This window comes from Oncorhynchus keta, chromosome 30, assembly GCF_023373465.1.
Source record: "Oncorhynchus keta strain PuntledgeMale-10-30-2019 chromosome 30, Oket_V2, whole genome shotgun sequence".
NCBI lineage: Eukaryota > Metazoa > Chordata > Actinopteri > Salmoniformes > Salmonidae > Oncorhynchus > Oncorhynchus keta.
In genome coordinates this window covers 28,926,899-28,946,426 of record NC_068450.1, presented here as the reverse complement: position 1 = coordinate 28,946,426, position 19,528 = coordinate 28,926,899, and positions in this window count along the sequence as shown.

The following is a 19,528-nucleotide window of genomic DNA, read 5'->3' as shown; positions in this document are numbered from 1 at the left end:
ATATAAACCCTTCACACATAACAACACCTGTCTTTCTTGTTCTCCATAAACCCTTCACACATAACAACACCTGCCTTTCTTGTTCTATATAAACCCTTCACACATAACAACACCTGCCTTTCTTGTTCTATATAAACCCTTCACACATAACAACACCTGCCTTTCTTGTTCTATATAAACCCTTCACACATAACAACACCTGCCTTTCTTGTTCTATATAAACCCTTCACACATAACAACACCTGCCTTTCTTGTTCTATATAAACCCTTCACACATAACAACACCTGTCTTTCTTGTTCTCCATAAACCCTTCACACATAACAACACCTGCCTTTCTTGTTCTATATAAACCCTTCACACATAACAACACCTGCCTTTCTTGTTCTATATAAACCCTTCACACATAACAACACCTGCCTTTCTTGTTCTCCATAAACCCTTCACACATAACAACACCTGCCTTTCTTGTTCTCCATAAACCCTTCACACATAACAACACCTGCCTTTCTTGTTCTCCATAAACCCTTCACACATAACAACACCTGTCTTTCTTGTTCTATATAAACCCTTCACACATAACAACACCTGCCTTTCTTGTTCTATATAAACCCTTCACATATAACAACACCTGCCTTTCTTGTTCTATATAAACCCTTCACACATAACAACACCTGTCTTTCTTGTTCTATATAAACCCTTCACACATAACAACACCTGTCTTTCTTGTTCTATATAAACCCTTCACACATAACAACACCTGCCTTTCTTGTTCTATATAAACCCTTCACACATAACAACACCTGTCTTTCTTGTTCTATATAAACCCTTCACACATAACAACACCTGCCTTTCTTGTTCTATATAAACCCTTCACACATAACAACACCTGCCTTTCTTGTTCTATATAAACCCTTCACACATAACAACACCTGCCTTTCTTGTTCTATATAAACCCTTCACACATAACAACACCTGCCTTTCTTGTTCTATATAAACCCTTCACATATAACAACACCTGCCTTTCTTGTTCTATATAAACCCTTCACACATAACAACACCTGCCTTTCTTGTTCTATATAAACCCTTCACACATAACAACACCTGCCTTTCTTGTTCTATATAAACCCTTCACACATAACAACACCTGCCTTTCTTGTTCTATATAAACCCTTCACACATAACAACACCTATCTTTCTTGTTCTATATAAACCCTTCACACATAACAACACCTGTCTTTCTTGTTCTATATAAACCCTTCACACATAACAACACCTGTCTTTCTTGTTCTATATAAACCCTTCACACATAACAACACCTGCCTTTCTTGTTCTCCATAAACCCTTCACACATAACAACACCTGCCTTTCTTGTTCTATATAAACCCTTCACACATAACAACACCTATCTTTCTTGTTCTATATAAACCCTTCACACATAACAACACCTGTCTTTCTTGTTCTATATAAACCCTTCACACATAACAACACCTGCCTTTCTTGTTCTCCATAAACCCTTCACACATAACAACACCTGCCTTTCTTGTTCTATATAAACCCTTCACACATAACAACACCTGTCTTTCTTGTTCTATATAAACCCTTCACACATAACAACACCTGTCTTTCTTGTTCTATATAAACCCTTCACACATAACAACACCTGCCTTTCTTGTTCTCCATAAACCCTTCACACATAACAACACCTGCCTTTCTTGTTCTATATAAACCCTTCACACATAACAACACCTGCCTTTCTTGTTCTATATAAACCCTTCACATATAACAACACCTGCCTTTCTTGTTCTATATAAACCCTTCACACATAACAACACCTGCCTTTCTTGTTCTATATAAACCCTTCACACATAACAACACCTGTCTTTCTTGTTCTCCATAAACCCTTCACACATAACAACACCTGCCTTTCTTGTTCTATATAAACCCTTCACATATAACAACACCTGCCTTTCTTGTTCTATATAAACCCTTCACACATAACAACACCTGCCTTTCTTGTTCTATATAAACCCTTCACACATAACAACACCTGCCTTTCTTGTTCTATATAAACCCTTCACACATAACAACACCTGTCTTTCTTGTTCTATATAAACCCTTCACACATAACAACACCTATCTTTCTTGTTCTATATAAACCCTTCACACATAACAACACCTGTCTTTCTTGTTCTATATAAACCCTTCACACATAACAACACCTGTCTTTCTTGTTCTATATAAACCCTTCACACATAACAACACCTATCTTTCTTGTTCTATATAAACCCTTCACACATAACAACACCTGTCTTTCTTGTTCTATATAAACCCTTCACACATAACAACACCTGCCTTTCTTGTTCTATATAAACCCTTCACACATAACAACACCTGCCTTTCTTGTTCTCCATAAACCCTTCACACATAACAACACCTGCCTTTCTTGTTCTATATAAACCCTTCACACATAACAACACCTGTCTTTCTTGTTCTCCATAAACCCTTCACACATAACAACACCTGCCTTTCTTGTTCTCCATAAACCCTTCACACATAACAACACCTGCCTTTCTTGTTCTATATAAACCCTTCACACATAACAACACCTGCCTTTCTTGTTCTATATAAACCCTTCACACATAACAACACCTGCCTTTCTTGTTCTATATAAACCCTTCACACATAACAACACCTGTCTTTCTTGTTCTATATAAACCCTTCACACATAACAACACCTATCTTTCTTGTTCTATATAAACCCTTCACACATAACAACACCTGTCTTTCTTGTTCTATATAAACCCTTCACATATAACAACACCTGCCTTTCTTGTTCTATATAAACCCTTCACACATAACAACACCTGCCTTTCTTGTTCTATATAAACCCTTCACACATAACAACACCTGCCTTTCTTGTTCTACATAAACCCTTCACACATAACAACACCTGTCTTTCTTGTTCTATATAAACCCTTCACACATAACAACACCTGCCTTTCTTGTTCTATATAAACCCTTCACACATAACAACACCTGCCTTTCTTGTTCTATATAAACCCTTCACACATAACAACACCTGCCTTTCTTGTTCTATATAAACCCTTCACACATAACAACACCTGCCTTTCTTGTTCTCCATAAACCCTTCACACATAACAACACCTGCCTTTCTTGTTCTATATAAACCCTTCACACATAACAACACCTGTCTTTCTTGTTCTCCATAAACCCTTCACACATAACAACACCTGCCTTTCTTGTTCTCCATAAACCCTTCACACATAACAACACCTGTCTTTCTTGTTCTATATAAACCCTTCACACATAACAACACCTGCCTTTCTTGTTCTATATAAACCCTTCACACATAACAACACCTGTCTTTCTTGTTCTATATAAACCCTTCACACATAACAACACCTGCCTTTCTTGTTCTATATAAACCCTTCACACATAACAACACCTGTCTTTCTTGTTCTATATAAACCCTTCACACATAACAACACCTGTCTTTCTTGTTCTATATAAACCCTTCACACATAACAACACCTGTCTTTCTTGTTCTATATAAACCCTTCACACATAACAACACCTGCCTTTCTTGTTCTATATAAACCCTTCACACATAACAACACCTGTCTTTCTTGTTCTATATAAACCCTTCACACATAACAACACCTGCCTTTCTTGTTCTATATAAACCCTTCACACATAACAACACCTGTCTTTCTTGTTCTATATAAACCCTTCACACATAACAACACCTGTCTTTCTTGTTCTATATAAACCCTTCACACATAACAACACCTGTCTTTCTTGTTCTATATAAACCCTTCACACATAACAACACCTGTCTTTCTTGTTCTATATAAACCCTTCACACATAACAACACCTGTCTTTCTTGTTCTATATAAACCCTTCACACATAACAACACCTGTCTTTCTTGTTCTATATAAACCCTTCACACATAACAACACCTGTCTTTCTTGTTCTCCATAAACCCTTCACACATAACAACACCTGTCTTTCTTGTTCTATATAAACCCTTCACACATAACAACACCTGTCTTTCTTGTTCTATATAAACCCTTCACACATAACAACACCTGCCTTTCTTGTTCTATATAAACCCTTCACACATAACAACACCTGCCTTTCTTGTTCTATATAAACCCTTCACACATAACAACACCTGTCTTTCTTGTTCTATATAAACCCTTCACACATAACAACACCTGCCTTTCTTGTTCTATATAAACCCTTCACACATAACAACACCTACCTTTCTTGTTCTATATAAACCCTTCACACATAACAACACCTGTCTTTCTTGTTCTATATAAACCCTTCACACATAACAACACCTGCCTTTCTTGTTCTATATAAACCCTTCACACATAACAACACCTGCCTTTCTTGTTCTATATAAACCCTTCACATATAACAAACCTGTCTTTCTTGTTCTATATAAACCCTTCACACATAACAACACCTGCCTTTCTTGTTCTCCATAAACCCTTCACACATAACAACACCTGTCTTTCTTGTTCTATATAAACCCTTCACACATAACAACACCTGCCTTTCTTGTTGTTAAACCCTTCACACATAACACCTGCCTTTCTTGTTCTATATAAACCCTTCACACATAACAACACCTGCCTTTCTTGTTCTATATAAACCCTTCACACATAACAACACCTGCCTTTCTTGTTCTATATAAACCCTTCACACATAACAACACCTGCCTTTCTTGTTCTACATAAACCCTTCACACATAACAACACCTGTCTTTCTTGTTCTCCATAAACCCTTCACACATAACAACACCTGCCTTTCTTGTTCTATATAAACCCTTCACACATAACAACACCTGCCTTTCTTGTTCTATATAAACCCTTCACACATAACAACACCTGTCTTTCTTGTTCTATATAAACCCTTCACACATAACAACACCTGCCTTTCTTGTTCTCCATAAACCCTTCACACATAACAACACCTGTCTTTCTTGTTCTATATAAACCCTTCACACATAACAACACCTGTCTTTCTTGTTCTATATAAACCCTTCACACATAACAACACCTGTCTTTCTTGTTCTCCATAAACCCTTCACACATAACAACACCTGTCTTTCTTGTTCTATATAAACCCTTCACACATAACAACACCTGTCTTTCTTGTTCTATATAAACCCTTCACACATAACAACACCTGTCTTTCTTGTTCTATATAAACCCTTCACACATAACAACACCTGCCTTTCTTGTTCTCCATAAACCCTTCACACATAACAACACCTGTCTTTCTTGTTCTATATAAACCCTTCACACATAACAACACCTGTCTTTCTTGTTCTATATAAACCCTTCACACATAACAACACCTGTCTTTCTTGTTCTCCATAAACCCTTCACATATAACAACACCTGTCTTTCTTGTTCTCCATAAACCCTTCACACATAACAACACCTGTCTTTCTTGTTCTATATAAACCCTTCACACATAACAACACCTGTCTTTCTTGTTCTATATAAACCCTTCACACATAACAACACTTTCTTGTTCTCCATAAACCCTTCACATATAACAACACCTGTCTTTCTTGTTCTCCATAAACCCTTCACACATAACAACACCTGCCTTTCTTGTTCTATATAAACCCTTCACACATAACAACACCTGTCTTTCTTGTTCTATATAAACCCTTCACACATAACAACACCTGTCTTTCTTGTTCTATATAAACCCTTCACACATAACAACACCTGTCTTTCTTGTTCTATATAAACCCTTCACACATAACAACACCTGTCTTTCTTGTTCTATATAAACCCTTCACACATAACAACACCTGTCTTTCTTGTTCTATATAAACCCTTCACACATAACAACACCTGTCTTTCTTGTTCTCCATAAACCCTTCACACATAACAACACCTGTCTTTCTTGTTCTATATAAACCCTTCACACATAACAACACCTGCCTTTCTTGTTCTCCATAAACCCTTCACACATAACAACACCTGTCTTTCTTGTTCTATATAAACCCTTCACACATAACAACACCTGTCTTTCTTGTTCTATATAAACCCTTCACACATAACAACACCTGCCTTTCTTGTTCTATATAAACCCTTCACACATAACAACACCTGCCTTTCTTGTTCTATATAAACCCTTCACACATAACAACACCTGTCTTTCTTGTTCTATATAAACCCTTCACACATAACAACACCTGCCTTTCTTGTTCTATATAAACCCTTCACACATAACAACACCTGTCTTTCTTGTTCTCCATAAACCCTTCACACATAACAACACCTGTCTTTCTTGTTCTCCATAAACCCTTCACACATAACAACACCTGCCTTTCTTGTTCTATATAAACCCTTCACACATAACAACACCTGTCTTTCTTGTTCTCCATAAACCCTTCACACATAACAACACCTGTCTTTCTTGTTCTCCATAAACCCTTCACACATAACAACACCTGTCTTTCTTGTTCTCCATAAACCCTTCACACATAACAACACCTGTCTTTCTTGTTCTATATAAACCCTTCACACATAACAACACCTGCCTTTCTTGTTCTATATAAACCCTTCACACATAACAACACCTGTCTTTCTTGTTCTATATAAACCCTTCACACATAACAACACCTGTCTTTCTTGTTCTCCATAAACCCTTCACATATAACAACACCTGTCTTTCTTGTTCTATATAAACCCTTCACACATAACAACACCTGTCTTTCTTGTTCTCCATAAACCCTTCACACATAACAACACCTGTCTTTCTTGTTCTCCATAAACCCTTCACAGAACAACACCTGTCTTTCTTGTTCTATATAAACCCTTCACACATAACAACACCTGTCTTTCTTGTTCTATATAAACCCTTCACACATAACAACACCTGTCTTTCTTGTTCTATATAAACCCTTCACACATAACAACACCTGCCTTTCTTGTTCTATATAAACCCTTCACACATAACAACACCTGTCTTTCTTGTTCTCCATAAACCCTTCACACATAACAACACCTGTCTTTCTTGTTCTATATAAACCCTTCACACATAACAACACCTGCCTTTCTTGTTCTATATAAACCCTTCACACATAACAACACCTATCTTTCTTGTTCTATATAAACCCTTCACACATAACAACACCTGCCTTTCTTGTTCTATATAAACCCTTCACACATAACAACACCTGTCTTTCTTGTTCTATATAAACCCTTCACACATAACAACACCTGCCTTTCTTGTTCTATATAAACCCTTCACACATAACAACACCTGCCTTTCTTGTTCTATATAAACCCTTCACACATAACAACACCTGCCTTTCTTGTTCTCCATAAACCCTTCACACATAACAACACCTGTCTTTCTTGTTCTATATAAACCCTTCACACATAACAACACCTGCCTTTCTTGTTCTCCATAAACCCTTCACACATAACAACACCTGCCTTTCTTGTTCTATATAAACCCTTCACACATAACAACACCTGTCTTTCTTGTTCTCCATAAACCCTTCACACATAACAACACCTGTCTTTCTTGTTCTATATAAACCCTTCACACATAACAACACCTGCCTTTCTTGTTCTATAAACCCTTCACACATAACAACACCTGTCTTTCTTGTTCTCCATAAACCCTTCACACATAACAACACCTGTCTTTCTTGTTCTATAAACCCTTCACACATAACAACACCTGCCTTTCTTGTATCTTCACACATATAACACCTGTCTTTCTTGTTCTCCATAAACCCTTCACACATAACAACACCTGTCTTTCTTGTTCTATATAAACCCTTCACACATAACAACACCTGTCTTTCTTGTTCTCCATAAACCCTTCACACATAACAACACCTGTCTTTCTTGTTCTATATAAACCCTTCACACATAACAACACCTGCCTTTCTTGTTCTATATAAACCCTTCACACATAACAACACCTGTCTTTCTTGTTCTATATAAACCCTTCACACATAACAACACCTGTCTTTCTTGTTCTCCATAAACCCTTCACACATAACAACACCTGTCTTTCTTGTTCTCCATAAACCCTTCACACATAACAACACCTGCCTTTCTTGTTCTATATAAACCCTTCACACATAACAACACCTGTCTTTCTTGTTCTATATAAACCCTTCACATATAACAACACCTGTCTTTCTTGTTCTATATAAACCCTTCACACATAACAACACCTGTCTTTCTTGTTCTATATAAACCCTTCACACATAACAACACCTGTCTTTCTTGTTCTATATAAACCCTTCACACATAACAACACCTGTCTTTCTTGTTCTCCATAAACCCTTCACACATAACAACACCTGCCTTTCTTGTTCTCCATAAACCCTTCACACATAACAACACCTGTCTTTCTTGTTCTCCATAAACCCTTCACACATAACAACACCTGTCTTTCTTGTTCTATATAAACCCTTCACACATAACAACACCTGTCTTTCTTGTTCTCCATAAACCCTTCACACATAACAACACCTGTCTTTCTTGTTCTATATAAACCCTTCACACATAACAACACCTGTCTTTCTTGTTCTATATAAACCCTTCACACATAACAACACCTGTCTTTCTTGTTCTATATAAACCCTTCACACATAACAACACCTGCCTTTCTTGTTCTCCATAAACCCTTCACACATAACAACACCTGCCTTTCTTGTTCTATATAAACCCTTCACACATAACAACACCTGCCTTTCTTGTTCTATATAAACCCTTCACACATAACAACACCTGTCTTTCTTGTTCTATATAAACCCTTCACACATAACAACACCTGCCTTTCTTGTTCTCCATAAACCCTTCACACATAACAACACCTGCCTTTCTTGTTCTATATAAACCCTTCACACATAACAACACCTGTCTTTCTTGTTCTATATAAACCCTTCACACATAACAACACCTGTCTTTCTTGTTCTATATAAACCCTTCACACATAACAACACCTGCCTTTCTTGTTCTATATAAACCCTTCACACATAACAACACCTGCCTTTCTTGTTCTATATAAACCCTTCACACATAACAACACCTGTCTTTCTTGTTCTATATAAACCCTTCACACATAACAACACCTGCCTTTCTTGTTCTCCATAAACCCTTCACACATAACAACACCTGTCTTTCTTGTTCTATATAAACCCTTCACACATAACAACACCTGTCTTTCTTGTTCTATATAAACCCTTCACACATAACAACACCTGTCTTTCTTGTTCTATATAAACCCTTCACACATAACAACACCTGCCTTTCTTGTTCTCCATAAACCCTTCACACATAACAACACCTGTCTTTCTTGTTCTATATAAACCCTTCACATAACACCTGCCTTTCTTGTTCTATATAAACCCTTCACACATAACAACACCTGTCTTTCTTGTTCTCCATAAACCCTTCACACATAACAACACCTGCCTTTCTTGTTCTATATAAACCCTTCACACATAACAACACCTGCCTTTCTTGTTCTATATAAACCCTTCACACATAACAACACCTGTCTTTCTTGTTCTATATAAACCCTTCACACATAACAACACCTGCCTTTCTTGTTCTCCATAAACCCTTCACACATAACAACACCTGTCTTTCTTGTTCTATATAAACCCTTCACACATAACAACACCTGTCTTTCTTGTTCTCCATAAACCCTTCACACATAACAACACTTTCTTGTTCTATATAAACCCTTCACACATAACAACACCTGCCTTTCTTGTTCTATATAAACCCTTCACACATAACAACACCTGCCTTTCTTGTTCTATATAAACCCTTCACACATAACAACACCTGCCTTTCTTGTTCTATATAAACCCTTCACACATAACAACACCTGCCTTTCTTGTTCTATATAAACCCTTCACACATAACAACACCTGTCTTTCTTGTTCTATATAAACCCTTCACACATAACAACACCTGTCTTTCTTGTTCTATATAAACCCTTCACACATAACAACACCTGCCTTTCTTGTTCTATTAAACCCTTCACACATAACAACACCTCTTTCTTGTTCTATATAAACCCTTCACACATAACAACACCTGTCTTTCTTGTTCTATATAAACCCTTCACACATAACAACACCTGCCTTTCTTGTTCTATATAAACCCTTCACACATAACAACACCTGCCTTTCTTGTTCTATATAAACCCTTCACACATAACAACACCTGCCTTTCTTGTTCTCCATAAACCCTTCACACATAACAACACCTGTCTTTCTTGTTCTATATAAACCCTTCACACATAACAACACCTGTCTTTCTTGTTCTATATAAACCCTTCACACATAACAACACCTGCCTTTCTTGTTCTCCATAAACCCTTCACACATAACAACACCTGTCTTTCTTGTTCTATATAAACCCTTCACACATAACAACACCTGCCTTTCTTGTTCTATATAAACCCTTCACACATAACAACACCTGCCTTTCTTGTTCTATATAAACCCTTCACACATAACAACACCTGCCTTTCTTGTTCTATATAAACCCTTCACACATAACAACACCTGTCTTTCTTGTTCTATATAAACCCTTCACACATAACAACACCTGCCTTTCTTGTTCTATATAAACCCTTCACACATAACAACACCTGTCTTTCTTGTTCTATATAAACCCTTCACACATAACAACACCTGCCTTTCTTGTTCTCCATAAACCCTTCACACATAACAACACCTGTCTTTCTTGTTCTATATAAACCCTTCACACATAACAACACCTGTCTTTCTTGTTCTATATAAACCCTTCACACATAACAACACCTGTCTTTCTTGTTCTATATAAACCCTTCACACATAACAACACCTGTCTTTCTTGTTCTATATAAACCCTTCACACATAACAACACCTGCCTTTCTTGTTCTCCATAAACCCTTCACACATAACAACACCTGCCTTTCTTGTTCTATATAAACCCTTCACACATAACAACACCTGTCTTTCTTGTTCTCCATAAACCCTTCACACATAACAACACCTGTCTTTCTTGTTCTATATAAACCCTTCACACATAACAACACCTGTCTTTCTTGTTCTATATAAACCCTTCACACATAACAACACCTGTCTTTCTTGTTCTCCATAAACCCTTCACACATAACAACACCTGCCTTTCTTGTTCTCCATAAACCCTTCACACATAACAACACCTGCCTTTCTTGTTCTCCATAAACCCTTCACACATAACAACACCTGTCTTTCTTGTTCTCCATAAACCCTTCACACATAACAACACCTGCCTTTCTTGTTCTATATAAACCCTTCACACATAACAACACCTGCCTTTCTTGTTCTATATAAACCCTTCACACATAACAACACCTGTCTTTCTTGTTCTATATAAACCCTTCACACATAACAACACCTGCCTTTCTTGTTCTCCATAAACCCTTCACACATAACAACACCTGCCTTTCTTGTTCTATATAAACCCTTCACACATAACAACACCTGCCTTTCTTGTTCTCCATAAACCCTTCACACATAACAACACCTGCCTTTCTTGTTCTATATAAACCCTTCACACATAACAACACCTGTCTTTCTTGTTCTATATAAACCCTTCACACATAACAACACCTGCCTTTCTTGTTCTATATAAACCCTTCACACATAACAACACCTGTCTTTCTTGTTCTATATAAACCCTTCACACATAACAACACCTGCCTTTCTTGTTCATAACAACACCTGTCTTTCTTGTTCTATATAAACCCTTCACACATAACAACACCTGCCTTTCTTGTTCTATATAAACCCTTCACACATAACAACACCTGTCTTTCTTGTTCTATATAAACCCTTCACACATAACAACACCTGTCTTTCTTGTTCTATATAAACCCTTCACACATAACAACACCTGCCTTTCTTGTTCTTAAACCCTTCACACATAACAACACCTGTCTTTCTTGTTCTATATAAACCCTTCACACATAACAACACCTGCCTTTCTTGTTCTATATAAACCCTTCACACATAACAACACCTGTCTTTCTTGTTCTATATAAACCCTTCACACATAACAACACCTGCCTTTCTTGTTCTATATAAACCCTTCACACATAACAACACCTGCCTTTCTTGTTCTATATAAACCCTTCACACATAACAACACCTGTCTTTCTTGTTCTATATAAACCCTTCACACATAACAACACCTGCCTTTCTTGTTCTATATAAACCCTTCACACATAACAACACCTGTCTTTCTTGTTCTATATAAACCCTTCACACATAACAACACCTGCCTTTCTTGTTCTATATAAACCCTTCACACATAACAACACCTGTCTTTCTTGTTCTCCATAAACCCTTCACACATAACAACACCTGTCTTTCTTGTTCTATATAAACCCTTCACACATAACAACACCTGCCTTTCTTGTTCTCCATAAACCCTTCACACATAACAACACCTGCCTTTCTTGTTCTATATAAACCCTTCACACATAACAACACCTGTCTTTCTTGTTCTCCATAAACCCTTCACACATAACAACACCTGTCTTTCTTGTTCTATATAAACCCTTCACACATAACAACACCTGTCTTTCTTGTTCTATATAAACCCTTCACACATAACAACACCTGTCTTTCTTGTTCTATATAAACCCTTCACACATAACAACACCTGTCTTTCTTGTTCTATATAAACCCTTCACACATAACAACACCTGTCTTTCTTGTTCTATATAAACCCTTCACACATAACAACACCTGTCTTTCTTGTTCTATATAAACCCTTCACATAACAACACCTGTCTTTCTTGTTCTCCATAAACCCTTCACACATAACAACACCTGTCTTTCTTGTTCTCCATAAACCCTTCACACATAACAACACCTGTCTTTCTTGTTCTATATAAACCCTTCACACATAACAACACCTGTCTTTCTTGTTCTATATAAACCCTTCACACATAACAACACCTGCCTTTCTTGTTCTCCATAAACACTTCACACATAACAACACCTGTCTTTCTTGTTCTATATAAACCCTTCACACATAACAACACCTGCCTTTCTTGTTCTATATAAACCCTTCACACATAACAACACCTGCCTTTCTTGTTCTCCATAAACCCTTCACACATAACAACACCTGTCTTTCTTGTTCTCCATAAACCCTTCACACATAACAACACCTGCCTTTCTTGTTCTCCATAAACCCTTCACACATAACAACACCTGTCTTTCTTGTTCTATATAAACCCTTCACACATAACAACACCTGTCTTTCTTGTTCTATATAAACCCTTCACACATAACAACACCTGTCTTTCTTGTTCTCCATAAAAACTTTCCTCCATAAACCCTTCACACATAACAACACCTGTCTTTCTTCTTGTTCTATATAAACCCTTCACACATAACAACACCTGTCTTTCTTGTTCTCCATAAACCCTTCACACATAACAACACCTGTCTTTCTTGTTCTATATAAACCCTTCACACATAACAACACCTGCCTTTCTTGTTCTATATAAACCCTTCACACATAACAACACCTGCCTTTCTTGTTCTATATAAACCCTTCACACATAACAACACCTGCCTTTCTTGTTCTATATAAACCCTTCACACATAACAACACCTGTCTTTCTTGTTCTATATAAACCCTTCACACATAACAACACCTGCCTTTCTTGTTCTATATAAACCCTTCACACATAAACCTTTCTTGTTCTATATAAACCCTTCACACATAACAACACCTGCCTTTCTTGTTCTCCATAAACCCTTCACACATAACAACACCTGCCTTTCTTGTTCTCCATAAACCCTTCACACATAACAACACCTGTCTTTCTTGTTCTCCATAAACCCTTCACACATAACAACACCTGTCTTTCTTGTTCTCCATAAACCCTTCACACATAACAACACCTGTCTTTCTTGTTCTCCATAAACCCTTCACACATAACAACACCTATCTTTCTTGTTCTATATAAACCCTTCACACATAACAACACCTGCCTTTCTTGTTCTATATAAACCCTTCACACATAACAACACCTGTCTTTCTTGTTCTATATAAACCCTTCACACATAACAACACCTGTCTTTCTTGTTCTATATAAACCCTTCACACATAACAACACCTGTCTTTCTTGTTCTCCATAAACCCTTCACACATAACAACACCTGCCTTTCTTGTTCTATATAAACCCTTCACACATAACAACACCTGCCTTTCTTGTTCTATATAAACCCTTCACACATAACAACACCTGCCTTTCTTGTTCTATATAAACCCTTCACACATAACAACACCTACCTTTCTTGTTCTATATAAACCCTTCACACATAACAACACCTGCCTTTCTTGTTCTATATAAACCCTTCACACATAACAACACCTGCCTTTCTTGTTCTATATAAACCCTTCACACATAACAACACCTGCCTTTCTTGTTCTATATAAACCCTTCACACATAACAACACCTACCTTTCTTGTTCTATATAAACCCTTCACACATAACAACACCTGCCTTTCTTGTTCTATATAAACCCTTCACACATAACAACACCTGCCTTTCTTGTTCTCCATAAACCCTTCACACATAACAACACCTGTCTTTCTTGTTCTATATAAACCCTTCACACATAACAACACCTGTCTTTCTTGTTCTATATAAACCCTTCACACATAACAACACCTGCCTTTCTTGTTCTCCATAAACACTTCACACATAACAACACCTGTCTTTCTTGTTTGTTCTTCACATATAACAAACCCTTTCTTGTTCTCCATAAACCCTTCACACATAACAACACCTGTCTTTCTTGTTCTATATAAACCCTTCACACATAACAACACCTGCCTTTCTTGTTCTATATAAACCCTTCACACATAACAACACCTGCCTTTCTTGTTCTATATAAACCCTTCACACATAACAACACCTGTCTTTCTTGTTCTCCATAAACCCTTCACACATAACAACACCTGTCTTTCTTGTTCTCCATAAACCCTTCACACATAACAACACCTGCCTTTCTTGTTCTATATAAACCCTTCACACATAACAACACCTGCCTTTCTTGTTCTATATAAACCCTTCACACATAACAACACCTGCCTTTCTTGTTCTATATAAACCCTTCACACATAACAACACCTGTCTTTCTTGTTCTCCATAAACCCTTCACACATAACAACACCTGTCTTTCTTGTTCTATATAAACCCTTCACACATAACAACACCTGCCTTTCTTGTTCTCCATAAACCCTTCACACATAACAACACCTGCCTTTCTTGTTCTATATAAACCCTTCACACATAACAACACCTGTCTTTCTTGTTCTATATAAACCCTTCACACATAACAACACCTGCCTTTCTTGTTCTATATAAACCCTTCACACATAACAACACCTGCCTTTCTTGTTCTCCATAAACCCTTCACACATAACAACACCTGCCTTTCTTGTTCTCCATAAACCCTTCACACATAACAACACCTGCCTTTCTTGTTCTATATAAACCCTTCACACATAACAACACCTGCCTTTCTTGTTCTATATAAACCCTTCACACATAACAACACCTGCCTTTCTTGTTCTATATAAACCCTTCACACATAACAACACCTGTCTTTCTTGTTCTATATAAACCCTTCACACATAACAACACCTGCCTTTCTTGTTCTATATAAACCCTTCACACATAACAACACCTGCCTTTCTTGTTCTCCATAAACCCTTCACACATAACAACACCTGCCTTTCTTGTTCTCCATAAACCCTTCACACATAACAACACCTGCCTTTCTTGTTCTATATAAACCCTTCACACATAACAACACCTGTCTTTCTTGTTCTCCATAAACCCTTCACACATAACAACACCTGCCTTTCTTGTTCTATATAAACCCTTCACACATAACAACACCTGCCTTTCTTGTTCTCCATAAACCCTTCACACATAACAACACCTGCCTTTCTTGTTCTCCATAAACCCTTCACACATAACAACACCTGCCTTTCTTGTTCTCCATAAACCCTTCACACATAACAACACCTGCCTTTCTTGTTCTATATAAACCCTTCACACATAACAACACCTGTCTTTCTTGTTCTATATAAACCCTTCACACATAACAACACCTGCCTATAAACCCTTCACACATAACAACACCTGTCTTTCTTGTTCTATATAAACCCTTCACACATAACAACACCTGCCTTTCTTGTTCTATAAACCCTTCACACATAAACCCTTCACACATAACAACACCTGCCTTTCTTGTTCTCCATAAACCCTTCACACATAACAACACCTGCCTTTCTTTTCTACACAAACCCTTCACACATAACAACACCTGCCTTTCTTGTTCTATATAAACCCTTCACACATAACAACACCTGCCTTTCTTGTTCTCCATAAACCCTTCACACATAACAACACCTGCCTTTCTTGTTCTATATAAACCCTTCACACATAACAACACCTGCCTTTCTTGTTCTATATAAACCCTTCACACATAACAACACCTGCCTTTCTTGTTCTATATAAACCCTTCACACATAACAACACCTGCCTTTCTTGTTCTATATAAACCCTTCACACATAACAACACCTGCCTTTCTTGTTCTATATAAACCCTTCACACATAACAACACCTGTCTTTCTTGTTCTATAAACCCTTCACACATAACAACACCTGCCTTTCTTGTTCTCCATAAACCCTTCACACATAACAACACCTGTCTTTCTTGTTCTATATAAACCCTTCACACATAACAACACCTGCCTTTCTTGTTCTATATAAACCCTTCACACATAACAACACCTGCCTTTCTTGTTCTATATAAACCCTTCACACATAACAACACCTGTCTTTCTTGTTCTATATAAACCCTTCACACATAACAACACCTGCCTTTCTTGTTCTATATAAACCCTTCACACATAACAACACCTGCCTTTCTTTTCTATATAAACCCTTCACACATAACACCTGTCTTTCTTGTTCTATATAAACCCTTCACATAACAACACCTGTCTTTCTTGTTCTATATAAACCCTTCACACATAACAACACCTGTCTTTCTTGTTCTATATAAACCCTTCACACATAACAACACCTGTCTTTCTTGTTCTATATAAACCCTTCACATATAACAACACTCCATAAACCCTTCACACATAACAACACCTGCCTTTCTTGTTCTATAAACCCTTCACACATAACAACACCTGTCTTTCTTGTTCTATATAAACCCTTCACACATAACAACACCTGTCTTTCTTGTTCTATATAAACCCTTCACACATAACAACACCTGTCTTTCTTGTTCTATATAAACCCTTCACACATAACAACACCTGTCTTTCTTGTTCTATATAAACCCTTCACACATAACAACACCTGCCTTTCTTGTTCTATATAAACCCTTCACACATAACAACACCTGCCTTTCTTGTTCTATATAAACCCTTCACACATAACAACACCTGTCTTTCTTGTTCTATATAAACCCTTCACACATAACAACACCTGTCTTTCTTGTTCTATATAAACCCTTCACATAACAACACCTGCCTTTCTTGTTCTATATAAACCCTTCACACATAACAACACCTGCCTTTCTTGTTCTATATAAACCCTTCACACATAACAACACCTGCCTTTCTTGTTCTATATAAACCCTTCACACATAACAACACCTGCCTTTCTTGTTCTATATAAACCCTTCACACATAACAACACCTGTCTTTCTTGTTCTATATAAACCCTTCACACATAACAACACCTGCCTTTCTTGTTCTATATAAACCCTTCACACATAACAACACCTGCCTTTCTTGTTCTATATAAACCCTTCACACATAACAACACCTGCCTTTCTTGTTCTATATAAACCCTTCACACATAACAACACCTGCCTTTCTTGTTCTATATAAACCCTTCACACATAACAACACCTGCCTTTCTTGTTCTATATAAACCCTTCACACATAACAACACCTGTCTTTCTTGTTCTATATAAACCCTTCACACATAACAACACCTGCCTTTCTTGTTCTATATAAACCCTTCACACATAACAACACCTGCCTTTCTTGTTCTATATAAACCCTTCACACATAACAACACCTGCCTTTCTTGTTCTATATAAACCCTTCACACATAACAACACCTGCCTTTCTTGTTCTATATAAACCCTTCACACATAACAACACCTGCCTTTCTTGTTCTATATAAACCCTTCACACATAACAACACCTGCCTTTCTTGTTCTATATAAACCCTTCACACATAACAACACCTGCCTTTCTTGTTCTATATAAACCCTTCACACATAACAACACCTGTCTTTCTTGTTCTATATAAACCCTTCACACATAACAACACCTGCCTTTCTTGTTCTATATAAACCCTTCACACATAACAACACCTGTCTTTCTTGTTCTATATAAACCCTTCACACATAACAACACCTGCCTTTCTTGTTCTCCATAAACCCTTCACACATAACAACACCTGTCTTTCTTGTTCTATATAAACCCTTCACACATAACAACACCTGCCTTTCTTGTTCTCCATAAACCCTTCACACATAACAACACCTGTCTTTCTTGTTCTCCATAAACCCTTCACACATAACAACACCTGCCTTTCTTGTTCTATATAAACCCTTCACACATAACAACACCTGCCTTTCTTGTTCTATATAAACCCTTCACACATAACAACACCTGCCTTTCTTGTTCTATATAAACCCTTCACACATAACAACACCTGCCTTTCTTGTTCTCCATAAACCCTTCACACATAACAACACCTGTCTTTCTTGTTCTCCATAAACCCTTCACACATAACAACACCTGCCTTTCTTGTTCTATATAAACCCTTCACACATAACAACACCTGCCTTTCTTGTTCTCCATAAACCCTTCACACATAACAACACCTGCCTTTCTTGTTCTATATAAACCCTTCACACATAACAACACCTGCCTTTCTTGTTCTATATAAACCCTTCACACATAACAACACCTGCCTTTCTTGTTCTATATAAACCCTTCACACATAACAACACCTGTCTTTCTTGTTCTATATAAACCCTTCACACATAACAACACCTGCCTTTCTTGTTCTATATAAACCCTTCACACATAACAACACCTGCCTTTCTTGTTCTATATAAACCCTTCACACATAACAACACCTGCCTTTCTTGTTCTATATAAACCCTTCACACATAACAACACCTGTCTTTCTTGTTCTCCATAAACCCTTCACACATAACAACACCTGTCTTTCTTGTTCTATATAAACCCTTCACACATAACAACACCTGTCTTTCTTGTTCTATATAAACCCTTCACACATAACAACACCTGTCTTTCTTGTTCTCCATAAACCCTTCACACATAACAACACCTGCCTTTCTTGTTCTCCATAAACCCTT